The following is a 14913-nucleotide window of genomic DNA, read 5'->3' as shown; positions in this document are numbered from 1 at the left end:
CTGTCATCCTGCCATGTTGTCATGCAATACAGTATTTTTGTCACAGAAAAAAATGTCTTTTATTATTTTTTGACCAATTATGGTTTGCCATGTGTACTCAAATAATCTCAGACACCCACGTTACTTTATGAGTTACTCACTAGAATAACCCAAATGTCAGACAGATAATAACACTGGCTAGATCTGGTCTTTTTATGGAATATTGCTGTTTAGTCTTGGGAGTGCGTGTCTGGGGGAACAGAGAAGGGGGTGTCTATTTCAGACTGATTTCCATCAAGACAAAATACAAGGGAAGCCCAGAGCCCTCCGAAGCTCTTAGATTATTCTCTTGCCCTATTTTGTCTCCTCATCCCGCTGAAGTCGAGGCAAAAGGATTCTTGACCATCTGTACTTGGAAAAAATCGTTCACCCCCAATACGATTTAAAAGGGTATTGTAAGTTTCCTGGCTGTGAGTGGGGTACTCTGGGCATATTTTTAAAGGAATTTAGCTCGTAGGTGCCAAGTGGCACATTATACTTAGCAGGGCAGGGAGCCGAGTCGGATGGGAAGTGTTGAACTGATGATCAGGAAACTGGATTTTGATCCCGGTCCTGCTGCTAAGCCAGCTCCTGCACCGGGCCTTCCAGTTAGCATTTTTCAGCCTCGCTTTTTCTCATCCATAGCATAAGTGGGGGTGTATTTAGTGACCTCTAAAATTCGGTCCATCTCTAAAGTCTCAGGATTTCTTATTGGCAGTAAGGAATATTGTTTTCTGGCTTTTCTGGAGGGCCGTGGACAAGTAGGAGGGAGGCATAGCTGGTGGCCCCAGGTTCTCGCGGGCTCCCTGGCTCTCTCCTCTTCCCCTGCCTCGCTCGCCTGCCTCGCTCACTGCTTCCCTGCCTCTGTCATCAGCGCTGTCTGCTCCTCCTTCCTGCATCGACTGTAAATCTTTACGGTAGCAACGACAAAAGAGTCGGGTGGGGGTGGCGGGTAATGTTTCTGGCTTGCAGTGTGTTCGTTCTGAAACTAAATATTTGAAGGCTTCGAGAAACGGAGGAAGTCTGCTTAGTTAAAACACGTTGCACACTTTCCTTTCTGGCATCTGACCAGGTGTTTTGGAACAGGGCACACATGGGCCTATTCAAAATATGAACCGGAGCACACTTCTTGACAAAAGCTTCGAAATCAGAACTCGGCTCTCCACAAAAGGCTTGGCAGAATAGTTTAAGTTAAAGAGCAGTGAGGTGGGCAATGATAATAATAATAAACATTAGCAATAGTTTCACATTGGAAATCATGAGAACTAGTTCATGTCTATCCCCAGCACCTTCCTTCCTGTGTTTATATTTTCGTTATTAGATAGTGCGAGGGACAAGCTTTATGATTTTTCATATTGAAGAATAGTCATTTTGTGCAGTGTATTGCCTGTGGCCTTTCCAATATACAGAACATTTGAAAAATTTATTTTTTGCCTAATACCGTTTCTGGACTTGACACTTGATTTTATCATTTATAAAAAGTGGTTTTTTTTTTTTTTTTTTTTTTTTTTTTTTGACAGGCAGAGTGGACAGTGAGAGAGAGAGACAGAGAGAAAGGTCTTCCTTTGCCGTTGGTTCACCCTCCAATGGCCGCCGCGGCCGGCGCGCTGCGGCCGGCGCACTGCGCTGATCCGATGGCAGGAGCCAGGAGCCAGGTGCTTTTCCTGGTCTCCCATGGGGTGCAGGGCCCAAGCACCTGGGCCATCCTCCACTGCACTCCCGGGCCACAGCAGAGGGCTGGCCTGGAAGAGGGGCAACCGGGACAGAATCCGGCGCCCCAACCGGGACTAGAACCCGGTGTGCCGGCGCCGCTAGGCGGAGGATTAGCCTAGTGAGCCGCGGCGCCGGCCTAAAAAGTGGTTTTCTAATATATTGGTTCTCCATATACACTTGTTGACAATATATTAAAGTTTTGACAAATACATATATGGGAAATGGAACAGTCTGAGGAAAATTCAGAATTAATCATAACTTGTTAGCTCTTCTTTTTGGCCTGTGATATTTAAGGGTGCTGACAGGTGGGGACTGGCTAGCGTCTTCTGTGAAGGGCCAGATAGGGACTTAGGCTCTGCAGCTCCGCACCTCTGCTGTGGCTGTGGGAGAGCAGCTGGAGGAACTGTGCATGGTAATCGGCGGGTGTGTTGCAAAGGCAGTGGGTGGGCCGCATTTGGCTCTAGCGCTGTAGTCTGCTGACCCCTTCTCCAAGGAGTCGGAATAACATGAAGGAAATTGAATGGATTTCATTGTTAGGATATCTTAATCAGATCATCTTTTTTGATAATCAGTAGAAAAGTAAAAACTTTGAACATTTATGTGGTTCAGTCTTTTTGAAGGAAGTGGAACCCATCTTACCCTCACCATTTTCTTTATTTTTTTTCTTTTTTCCCAGTAAAGAAGTGTAGGTGCAGGGGGTTAAGTGAACTTGCCCTGGTACACAGCAGACAGACTTACCTGACCCTAGAACCGAGGTCTCCTTACGTCATTTAATTGCTTGTCTCCCTGGAGTCCGACTCTGGTGTATGGGAGGGAGAAAGTGAAGGACCACGTGGAATAGGGTCTCATGGGTGAAGGCAGACAGTGTCACAGAGAGCGAGAGAAAGCAGCTGAGAGTCTGGGACCTGGGTTTGAATCCTGACTTCATTCTGGTCCTTTGGCATTTTCTGGCTGGTATGTTTCCTGGGCGCAGGTCGTGTCTTTTGTACCACGCAGGTAACTGGGAGGTAGGCGGAGGGCTGTTCTGCAGGGATAATTCTTCATTCATGCTCCTCTGTTGGTCTTGCTGTCTCTGGTGATGGTGAGTTGGGGCATCCAGATGGGAGAGGCAGCAGGCACTTTTCTCATAATGGATAAGCTTCGAGTCTCTATTCTTGAGTATTTAGCGGGCAATAACAAGAAGTATGATTTCCACTGAATGTGACTCAACAAGCAGGCCCAAATGAAGATAACACCAAAGGGAGAAATTCCAAGATTCTAGAAAAAACTCATTTTTTATGAATGATGATAATGATAACAGCATAGTTGAGTGGTGGTTCCTGTAAAACAGATTTCTAATCATAATGACTTTGGTGTGTGTGAGAGTGAGGGGGTGAGGGGTGCATTTAGAACTCTGCCTCTGGGCTCCTTTCCTCTGTGTTTTTGAAGAATGGAAACATACTCCCAGTTGGGTGGGCCCCTAGGTTATCCATTGTTATTTTAATGGATTCTTAACATTTCATAGGGATCTACTGAAGATGACCTTCTGAGATTAAGTTGTTTATACAGTCTTCAGTGCCTTTGACAAGAAGAACATATGAATTGATGTTGTCACAACTAGAAAATCTCAAATATAATAGATGATCTCTTGGCATAACATATTCGGGGAGATATGGAATAGCAGTCATGATTGGTAAAATAACACATTTGGTTTATATGATGTTGCTCTCTCTGAGGGCTTATGATAAAAGATTCCCAATCCATTAGTGCCAATTGGGTAATTATTTTAAAATATTTGATAATGTAAAAAGTCTGTTCTTGTTTGCTATTTGCTGGTTACTGCCTCAGAGAGGTGAATGGCAGTATCCATAGTTTTTAAGTTTGATACTGAAGTTGTAGTAGTTTGGTGAAACCAGGTTTTCTTATCCTGGAGTCATGGTAACCCCAACTATTAGGTGTTGCTTCCTATGGCCACATAATAGGGTTTTTCAAAAAAGTTTGTGGGGGGACTGGCGCCATGGTTCACTTGGTTAATCCTCTGCCTGCAGCACCGGCATCCCATGTGGGCGCCGGGTTCTAGTCCCAGTTGCTCCTCTTCCAGTCCAGCTCTCTGCTGTGGCCCGGGAGGGCAGTGGAGGATGGCCCAAGTGTTTGAGCACCTGCACCTGCATGGGAGACCTAGAAGAAGCACCTGGCTCCTGGCTTTGGATCGGTGTAGCATCGGCCATAGCGGCCATTTGGGAGAGTGAACCAACGGAAAGAAGACCTTTCTCTCTGTCTCTCTCTCTCACTGTCCATGACTCTACCTGTCAAATAAATTAAAAAAAAAAAAAAAAAAAGAAAAAGCTGGAGACTGACCTCAACAGAAACAGGTTGCTTTGTGGGAAAATGAAATAAAAAATAATTTTATTTTGGTGCCAACTTTTAAAAAATCTATGCATAGGTTTTTATAATTCAGGTTTTCTATGAACTTTTTGAGGGCCCCTCGTATGAAGTGATTATGTTGAAAACATGCTACTGGATTTTTCAAGATAAGCAGATCGTAAAGCTGCACTCTAAGAGTTTATGCTTCGGGGAGGACTTGAGGAATACTTGTAAATAACCTAAGTCAAGGTAGAAAGCGCCTAGCAGGAGCCCAGAGAAAGCAGCTATCACGTCCACCGCGGGAGGATGCTTAGCAGAGGGGATACTGTTTCTGTTCCGTATGCCATGCTGTCGTCCCCAGTTCCTAAACTGGTTGTCTCATGGTGGGGGCCGAGTAAACACACATTGCCTGAATGTAGACTATTTTGGGCAGCAAAGCTTGAAATATCAGCGAGTTGCAAACTAAACATGGATGTGGAGGAGAGAGAAGAGAAGCAGTGTTGATGTGGGAAGGAAGGATGTCTCCACTACGATTGGACACGGAGACGAATCCATACAGGTGGCTTCTGAGAATCAGTTGTGCTTACAGGAAGGGCGCGTGGAAGACAGTGGTAGGAAAAGACTCGTCTGGGAAAGCAGACTTAGAGCAAGGCTGTGGAGAACTTTGAATTTCAAGTTCAGGAGTTCGGAGGTTCCTCTTTTAGAACTTGCCGAAGTTTGATAGATATCATTTTGAAAGAGAGGACTGTTGTCTCAGTTCTTTTAGGTCGGAAACTGTGTTTTGAGAGGTTGGAGAAGTTTCTGTAGCTTCCTTCACCTCTTCCAAGGCTCTCTGGTATCCTACACTGGACACTCACCACAGTCTGCATGAAACCAACTGAAATCTGTGGTGCTGTCACAAGGAATGGCGCGAGTTCACATGCTGAACTATTGCACAGGTTCTCCTCTCTGTGAGGCATTCAGTAAACCACCATAACTGCTCAAGGAGGGGGAAGCAAATAGATTGATTTTTTCTGGCATTTTAGTGCTGAGTCATATGTCCTCTGCCAGTTGTCATTGTTTGGCCTCCTGGTGTTTATCCAGCACAGAAACCCAAGCAAATGCCAGCTTGTCACTCTGGTTAACTGATGGATCTATTTTTTCCTTACTGCATTGTACAGATACATCTGATGTTTTAGGGATGATTCAATACAGGAATAAATGAAAGTGGTTGCCTTTTGTTGGAGTGATTTATAATGTCTAGGAACTTGCCGAAGAAATTACTTACAAATACTTTGGGTCTTATCAAATTATTTTATTTTCTAATACCAAATAAATGTCACAGTGTAGACTGTAGAGTGCCCCAGTATTAGGAACATTCATTCACTTAATATGTGTTTAGTGAGCACATATTATGTGCCAGGAGTTGGTTTAGACATTGAAGAGACAGCCATGAACAAAACAAAGTCATTGCCTTCCTGTAACATTAAAATATAATGTTGATGTGCACTCTGTGGAGTGAAATAAAGCAATTGCAAAAGACGAATCTCATCTTATTCTGTGTTGATGAGAATAGCTGAATTCTTAGGGGTGATTGCCAGAGCTCTAAGGAAAACAACTAAAGAGTTGTTTACTATGTATAGAGTTTCAGCTTTGTAGTATGTGAAAGCTCTGGAAATTGGACACACAGTAGTGTGAATTATTTAATATGAGTGAACTATGCACTTAAAAATAGTTAAATGGTAAGTTTTGTTATATGCAGTTTACCGTAATTGAAACTTAAAAATGAAAAAATATGTAGCAGGTGTATATTCTACTATCAAGTATTTACTTCCACAAATATACTATAAGAAACCTTCTATCTGATATGTCAGGGCAGAGAGTCATGGGGACTATGAAGAAAAACTGACTTGGGAAAGGGGTTAGAGAATGGGGGGTGTTGGAGGGAGGCCTGGGCTGCTGCTCTTTTAGGTGGCTCAGGGAAGGGCCCTCTGGTGGGATGACTTTCGAGCAGAGGCCTAAATGAAGGGCAGAATGAGTTCTGGGAAGGACATCGCAGAGCTCACGTGACAGTGGTTTTATTTCGTCTCTGGAGTGCCTCCCCAAGGCAGGCATCAGGAGCGCTCATTCAGGTTTGTTTCGTTGCTCTGTAGGTGGGGCGAGAGGCAAGCAAGTCTCTGATGACTAGAGGAAATGGACCTGGAATTAATGCGGAAGGAGTTGTCGGTCTCTCTCTTTTAAATTAAAAACATTATTTGAAAGGCAGGAGAGAGAGATCGACTGATCAGTTGATCATGAAGTTGCTGGTTCACTTCCCAGTTGCCTGCAATAGCTGCAACTAGGCCGGGCTGAAGCCAGGACCTCAGTCTGGGTCTCCCAAGTAGATGGCAACTGCCCAGCTACTTGAGTCAGAACCACTGCCTCCTAGGGTGTGCGTTAGCAGAAAGATGGAGTCTGATCTCGAACTCAGGCACTCTGATGTGGGATGTGGCTTTTTTTCTTTAATTGAAGTTATACAAGTTTCATATATTTCATATATACACATTTACAAACATAATAGGATTCTGTCCCCCTCCCCCCCCCGATTCTGTGGGATGTGTCTTAACCGCTGTGCCGAATTCTCACCCATAGGAGTCTTGGAGGTTTATAATAAGAAGTAAAAGCTTTAGGGGTGGGTGTTGGGGTACAGTGGGTTGAGATACCCACACCCCATTATCAGAGTGCTGGTTCAAGTCCCCCTGTTAATGTGCCTGGGAAGTTCAAGTACTTGAGTTCCTACCTGCTGTTAGGGAGACCAGGATGGAGTTAATGGTTCATGGCTTCAGCCTGGCCAAGCCCCAGATATTGAAACCAATTGGGAGGTTAAGCTATGGATAGAAGATCTCCTTTTCTCTCTGCCATTCTTCTATTCAAATAATAATAATAATAATAAAAAAGCTAATCTTTAAACAAAAAGTAAAAAGAGTTATGTATAAAAGTGAGTTACCACACAACTGTGATCCCCCTTTCTCCAGCATTCTTTTATATATGAAAGATCTTGTGATTTTGGTTTGAAGTTTGCTTTGAATTGGGGAAAATGGAATGGATTCCTGCTTCTCAGTGCAGGGGTGTGTGCGTGTATTGGGTGGGGGTCCTGGGTGGAAGAAGGGAGCAGGGAAAGGCAGTTCTAGGGGTGAGTTGCAATCAGGGAGGGCAGTGTATTGCCCTTAAGTGTATTGCCCTGGGGAGACTGAGATCCTCCTTAGTTGATGGGGGACACCTGAGGCTGAGGTGGTGCAGGGCGTCACAGCCGTATTAGCATTAGAAAGCGTGTCTGTAGCCAGGACAGCGGCAGATAAATTTCATCCTAGGTAGGAGAGTTCAGCAGTTGGCTGGATCTCTGGGAAAGGCATGTGTGATAGATGGCTCCTTTTAAGCCATGTCTGGCCTGTATCATGCATGGGGCTTGTTGAAGGGGTTGGGCCAGGCTAGGCTGGAATAAATAACCTTTCAGATTTCCACGGGTCTGTAACGCAGTGTCACCGAGTGTGTATATTCTCCCCTAGTCTGTCAGCCTGAGCGTACTGAATGGTCTTTGGAAAAGTCCAAATTGCTTGGCACTGCACACGGGGCCCTCCAGGGTCAGCCGCCACCTGGCTCCTCAGCCTTTATCCTGGCTGTTCTTTTTCCTCCATTCCTGATCGTCCATTTCTTCCAAACCCTGCAGGAGTGCCAAATGTGCCCCAGGCCCTCTGTGTTCAGGTGCCTCTGTTCACACTGCTTCCTTCACCTGCGCTCACCTCATCTGCCTGGGCAGCCCCCCAGTTCCTTTTCAAACCCAGGCGAGTGATGGTCATGCTTCGTGCCTGATTCTTCCGCCTCTCTCCAAACCCACTGGAAGCGAGGAGTCTACTCTGCGTTTATCCCCAGTGCCAGCACAGTGTCTCCTTTTTTTTAAATTTTTTATTATTATTATTATTTTTTGACAGGCAGAGTTAGAGAGACAGAGAGAAAGGTCTTCCTTTTTTCCATTGGTTTACCCCCAAAAATGGCCACTACAGCCAGCGCGCTGCGCCGATCTGAAGCCAGGAGCCAGGTGCTTCCTCCTGGTCTCCCATGCGGGTGCGGGACCCAAGGAGTTGGGCCATCCTCCACTGCCTTCCCGGACCACAGCAGAGAGCTGGACTGGAAGAGGAGCAGCCAGGACAGAATCCAGTGCCCCAAATGGGACTAGAACCCGGGGTGCCAGTGCCGCATGCGGAGGATTAGCCAAGTGAGACGTGGTGCCTGCTACAGTGTCTCCTTTTGAAGATACTTTGTGTATTTTTGTTGCCGGTAAATTATATATGCAGGTGCTCACATCATGGTGGCGTATACAGACCTTTTCTGATATGGCTGCATCAGTAATTCTCAGCCATGTCATATCACAGAAGCAAAATAATCGACCCAGGAGTCTCTGTCATGTTTTGGGATACAGGGAAAAGGAGATTCCACGGACCACAAGATGCATGAAAAAGGCTACTCATGTGGTACTTTGCATGGGGTTTTCAGTTTTGAATACTGACTGCACTGTGCTTTCTACTCAGGACCAAGTGCAATTAGACTTCCATCCCTTCCATACAGCTGTTCCTGCACACACAATTCCCACTGCGTCCTCCCGCATCTGTCTGCTTACGAGCAGTCTGCAAGAACCTTAATGGTTCTGCCTGTGCTGTGCTGTCTTCCTGTTACATACTTGTACCTCTAGTTGTCACCATGAGACGATCTAGCTCGGTTGTATCATTGACTGGCTCCAGGCCCCTGGGCTGGTGATTGCTTCTCTCTGCTGCTTTTTTTTTTTTTTTTTTTTTTTTTAATTTATCTGAAAGAGATACATAGAGGCAGAGAGAAATAGAGGGAGGGAGGGAGGGAGGGAGGGGAAGGAAGGGAGATAGGAGTCTTCTATCTTCTGGTTCACTCTCCAGTGGCCACAAAGGCTGGAGCTGCACTGATCCAAAGCCAGGAGTTGCTTCCAGGTTTCCCACAAGGGTACAGGGGCCCAAAGACGTGGGCCATTTTCCACTACTTTCTCAGGCCATAGCAGGGAGCTGGAACAGAAGTGGAGCAGCCAGCCCATATGGGATGCTGGCCCTGCAGGTGGTGGCTTTACCCACTAAGCCACAGTGCTGGCCTCTCTCTGGTTCTTAATTGCTGTGTGGATGAAATGGATCAGATAAGCTCTGGCCTTTCATGGAGCTGTCCTGAGTTTAGAAGAAAGAGCAAACTAAAAATGTATAAGAGTACTTCAAAAAAGTTCACAGAAAATGGAATTAAAAGATAAGTTTTTTTTTTTTTTTTTTTTGGTACAAAAGAAAAACTGAATCCATGCGTCTTTTTTTCATAATACAAGTTTGCAGTGAGCTTTTGAAGACCCTTCATATATGGGATTGTTGGATTGGTTCAAAAGTCTTTTTCTCTTTCTGAAGATAATAAATCCTTCTCCTGAATCTTTGTTTCTTTTTGTAAAGATTTATTTGGGAGGCAGTGTTGGAGAGTTAGAGAGAAACAGAGGTCTTCCATCTACTGGTTCACTCCCCAAGTTGCCACAATGGCCAGAGCCAAGCTGACCCGAAGCCAGGAGCCAGGAGCTTCTTCTGGGTCTCCCACATGGGTGTAGGGGCCCAAGGACTTGAGTCATCCTTCTGCTGCTTTCCCAGGTGCATTAGCAGGGAGCTGGATTGGAAGTGGAGCAGCTGGGACTCAATCCAGTGCCCCTATGGGATGCTGGCATTGCAGGCAGCAGCTTAACCTACTATGCCACAGCACCTGCCCCTTCTCCTGAATCTTGAACCTGATGTGTTATGCTGTGGAGTGGAGGTCTGCAGCAGTGTCCTTATAGCTCTTCAGGCTTCCACAGGGTATGCTCCCGTGCACTCCAAAGACATTTATTGCTTTTTTTTTTTTAAAGATTTATTTATTTTATTTGAAAGGCAGAGCCACAGAGAGGCAGAGGCAGAGGCAGAGGCAGAGGCAGAGGCAGATGGAGAGAGAGAGAGAGAGAGAGAGAGAGAGAGATGGGTGTCTTCTATCTGCTGGCTCACTTCCCAGGTGGCCACAGTGTCTGGAGCTGCGCCAATCCAAAGTCAGAAGCCAGGAGTTTCTTCTGGGTCTTCCACACAGGTGCAGAGTCCCAAGGACCTGGGCCGTCCTCCACTGCCCTCCCAGGCCATAGCAGAGAGCTCTATTGGAAGTGCAGCAGCCAGGGCCTTGGACTGGTTCCCATGTGGGAAGCCAGCAATGCAGGTGGCAGCTTCACCCACTACACCAGCATGCCGGCTCCAGTTATCCCCCCCCCCCCTTTTTTTTTGACTGAACCCAATAGCATAGTAGCATCAAGAAAGAATTCAAAGAGTATTTCTATAATTCTTTCACTTTGGTACTCTGGAAGAAGTACAGAGAAGACACTATATTTGTTCACATTTAGGAAGGTTAGACCTGCACAAAATAACAGGATCATTTCCTTGTGGCCAAGACAAGGTTGTAGCGCCATATCTTCTCATGCTCTTGCTTGAGGAGTTCACTTGGTTACCCAGAAAGCCCTTACATGTTGCCAAGCCTACTGGCATTTAAACAGTGGGATATGTTTGGGAACTAAAAGTTGTGCTCAGAAGGAAAAGTCATCATCCTGAATCAACGGGGGCATCTCCAGTGACGCGTGATTATAACATTTGATCCTGCTTTCTGCTCCTCACTTTGCTGTCAGTTGTGTAATTTACTTCTGGGCTCCGAGGCTAGAGTAAATTTAAGGAAGCTGGACTTAAAATAAGTATTGTGATCACATTTATGTGATGCAGTATATACCTACAGAATTTATTGGCATACAAGTTGGGCTCAATTTTGCATGTCCAATGTAACTTAAATATTTGTATCAACTTCTAACTATCAAGATGATATATATATATTCCCAAATGGAGCAGAAATAATCAATGTGTGTATTGTTGGAAAAATCTCCTGGAACTAACATCATAGATTTGTGAGAATGTTTTTGAGGGCAGCCACATAGTCATCTTTATGCTACGCAGTCCAGGAAAATAAAATAACTACCAAATGGGGAGGGATAAAGTCAGTGAGGACTTTAGGGATTCCTTCTTCAAAGTTAGATCACACGTAATGAAATAAGCGCCGGGTGCCATTCCATTGCCAATTTAATGCATTGCTGTTATTGATGCACTTATTAAACCTTGATTTTCTATTTAGGTCAAGGGTATGGACTGGAGGGATGGTTCGCTGCTTCATTTCTGTTATCTTGAATTTAGATCCTGCAATGATGACTGGAAAGCTAGCCTGACTGCCTGTTGGCTTTTCCTAAGGCTTGGTGGTAGTGGTGGCTGGGGGAACGACTGGATGCAGTAACGAGAGCTTTCTTCATTTTGAGACCAAACTTCAGATGCCCATCAGATTCAATAAGAATTTGTTCTCGGTTATGGAGACTGTTTCGGTTTCCCTAGTTGACACACTCAACCCAATTTTCATCAGATATTCTCTAGAAGAGATAAAAGGGAAATGACATTAAAAACCTTTGCAGTGAGGAAAGCAGAACGCTGCTGTTTTCTTGGCAAATTAGGAATGTGCTAGAACATTCTTAGCTAAAATCTTAGGTTAGCCTGTGTCACTGGTTGCCACTGCATTGTCCCTTTCTGAAGAACAGTGATCTATGAGCCCCCTGGATTTTCTTGTGGTATTAATAACATCTTGAGCCAGCTGTTTTATTGGGTGTACACAGAGGGTAATTAGAAACATCTGAGAATACCATAATGTGCCCAGAAAACCATGACATTGTAGAAAAGCAAAAAAAAAAAAAAAAAAAAAAAGCCAAAGTTGTGTACTTGCTAAATAGATGAATTAATATGAAGTGAAATTTATTTTGTATTCTATAGCATTTTCTGAAAAGAAGCTAAACCCTTTAAGCTGAAAACACCCTTTTATTGAAATACACTCACTGCAGAAATCATAGCCTTATTTGGTAAAAGCCTCTGAGTGTGCTGTTCGTACAGTAATTATCATTTCCCTTCTGTCAGACTTCATCACATTCTAGACCTTTCTCTGCCAGAAAGAAGTATTTCTTCTTTTTACCTGGCAGTTTAGAATTCTGAAGGATCTCATTTAAGAAGATTAATGTTTAAAAACATGCTGTCCCAGGGACTAATAGTGTTCAATTTGCCTAATAGCCTCGCCTAGAAGTAGGGTTGGGATGCGGGAGTTGGGGCTCCGTTTTAGCTGGTCACTGGAAATTTGATCTGCGCCAATGGTGGCTGAGTTGGAAGCATTTGGGTATGCAGCAGCTAAGTCAGGACCTGATTTAAATCAGGCACGGTTCTTCCTTCCCTGGAGACAAAATGTAGACAAGAAACGCTGACAATCTGGTGGTGGCTGGTGAAGGGTTCCTTTCATCTTCATTCACAAATAACAAGCCCTCAGGAGCAGTCGGTGCTGAGTCAAACTGACATATCCCAGGCAGGCATGGACAGGGTTCAAGTTGGAGGCCTCCAGTGTCTTTTCAACCTGTCTTGCTTTGCGTGTCCCTGCTGGGTGTGCCGTTTTTATCCTTCTCGAGTCCTCAGTGATCATACAGAGCAGTTGTAGCCACTTGGGTTCTTCTGGAGGTTCTCTGGGATGGAGTGAAGGCTCTGGAAGGAGCAAAGGTGTATTCTCCCGGGTAACAGTGCTTGCAGGGTCGGACAGTGGTTAGCAAACCTGGCTTCAAATCACTGCCTTCTTCAAACCCTGAATCGGAGGATCTCAGTCTCAGCTATATGACAAAATCTAGAACTGCTTAAAGGGTACACACACCCAACTTGCACCCCTGGCTCCCTGGGTCACTTGGAATGTCTGGGCGTGCTTTGCCTAGTATGTGTTGAAAACAGACCATGCAGGTGGTTGTTAGAGCTCTGGTGGAGAACCTGTAGCCTCAGTCGGTGCTTACCACTCTTCACTGCCCCACAGAGTGACTGTGTGTCCTGTTAACATGCAGGTTCTGATTCGGTAGGTCTGGATGGAGCTGGGGATTCTGCATTGCTAGCAAGCTCCCCAGGGTTGCAGTCAATGTGGCCTGCCTGTGGGCCACCCTTTCTGTCACCAAGGTCTAAACTCTTATTAACCCAAGGTAAATAAGGCTTGACAAAATACATTATTATCATGAATTAATGGTATTTATTGAGTTCCTACAGAAGCCTTGTACTGTCTTAACTGATGTATAAGTGCCAGACTGGACTCAACGTGCCATCGAAGTATGTCGGCCGTTTGCAAATCTCCTGGCTTAGTCCCCGTCTCTCTGAAAGCTGAGGGTTCCTCAGCCTGCCAGCAGCCTTGCAGGCAGAGTCCCACCAGGATGGCTCACGTCTGTGTCACATCAGCTGCTGGAGTGCGGGCTGCCCTCCCTTTCGGCTGGCCCTGGTTTGCTCCCTGTCTTCAGAATTTTTCAGGGGACAGTCTGAAAGTTTCTTTGTTCACCATGTCTCCTGGATTCCAAGGACTGTAAATCAAGCTCTCTGACGAGTTTTCACTTCTCTACTCCAGTGCACTGAGCTGGTTCTGCAGCCCGGCCAGCACTCTAGGAAGAGAAATGACGATGCCTGCCTCTTGTCCTCAGCTTTGGGAAACTGGAGCCGGAAGTGACGGATCAGAAAACACGTAGCACAGGAGGCGTCTTTTGCACATCTCAGAAGTATAATAGAAATCACTGTATAATAGAAATAACTTGTGAACACTGACCATTGCGACCGCGGACGTTCATTTGCAAGGTGTCTGAGCTATGGCTGCTGGGAGGGGCGAGAATGCTGAGTGTGTGTTTTTGAATGATATCATCATCACATGTCCAAATAAACCAGCACCTTGGGAGGGTGCAGGTTTGTTTCAGCTCACCCAAACATCTTTAAACGTGCCTTTGGAAGGGTCCTTTTTGCCAAGTTGGAAAGAAAAAAAACCATCAAGTATTCTGAGTCTGACATACTATTTAACTTGTTGAACAAAGAAAAACCTCTTTGTGGCCAAAACACTCTAGGTTCACTGGACAGCCATGTATATCATGTTCTTAAAGCATTTATTTCTGGACCCAGAAACAGCCCTGGAGAGCAAGTAAAAAACACAGCCCTCACCTGCATATAGCCTCATGAAGCAGTTTTCCTGTGTTTTGGTCAGCTTGCCCTGGAAACTTGAAGTTTTCGTAATTGTTTCTTTTGTGCAAAAACTTGAAGGAAATGCCTGTTCCTCAGAGTGGAGGTGCCGATGTTTCATTCCTCATCTTCATGAGACCCCCACACCCATAATTCACTTGGCTGGCTTTTTTTCAGTTGCATCAGTTTTTAGGTGTTGTGATTAATACATCATATAAAACTTATTCATTGACTATTTGTGGGTATATGTTATGGTACCTGAGGGTGATGTACTAGGTTCTGGGGTCATCAGCACTGTCCATTTGCAAGCCTTTCCATCGTACCAAATAGAAACTGCTAAATACTAATTTCCCATCCCTCTTTCCCCGTAGTCCCTGCTAACCCTGGTCTACTTTCTGTCTCTTTAAATTTGAGTGTTCTAGATGCTTTGTCAAAATAGGATCATACATTTGTCTTTGTGTGACTGACTTATTTCACTTTGTATAATGTTCTCAGGATTTATCTGTGTTGTAGCATGTGTCAGAATGTCTTTCCTTAAGGCTGAATAGTATTCCTATTGTATGAATATGCTGCTTCTGTCTACTCGTTTATCTGTTGACAGCATATTTGGATTGTTTCCAGCTTTTTGGTGCTGTATAGAATGATGTGATGAATGCTGGCATGCAAATATCTGTTTGAATTCCTGCTTTGAAAATTTACTTGCATAGACAGATGATGGATCTCTAACCTG

General features: G+C 44.9%; 1 protein-coding gene across 15 annotated transcripts in view; it reads left to right on the top strand.

Moving 5' to 3' along the window:
* The window catches only part of LTBP1 (latent transforming growth factor beta binding protein 1), a 445461-nt gene that overhangs the window by 189318 nt on the left and 241230 nt on the right, over positions 1-14913 (top strand). The window lies entirely within an intron of this gene.

Source organism: Oryctolagus cuniculus, chromosome 2 (assembly GCF_964237555.1).
Source record: "Oryctolagus cuniculus chromosome 2, mOryCun1.1, whole genome shotgun sequence".
NCBI lineage: Eukaryota > Metazoa > Chordata > Mammalia > Lagomorpha > Leporidae > Oryctolagus > Oryctolagus cuniculus.
The sequence above is the reverse complement of the archived record's forward strand: the minus strand, read 5'-3'. Positions and strand labels throughout refer to the sequence as shown.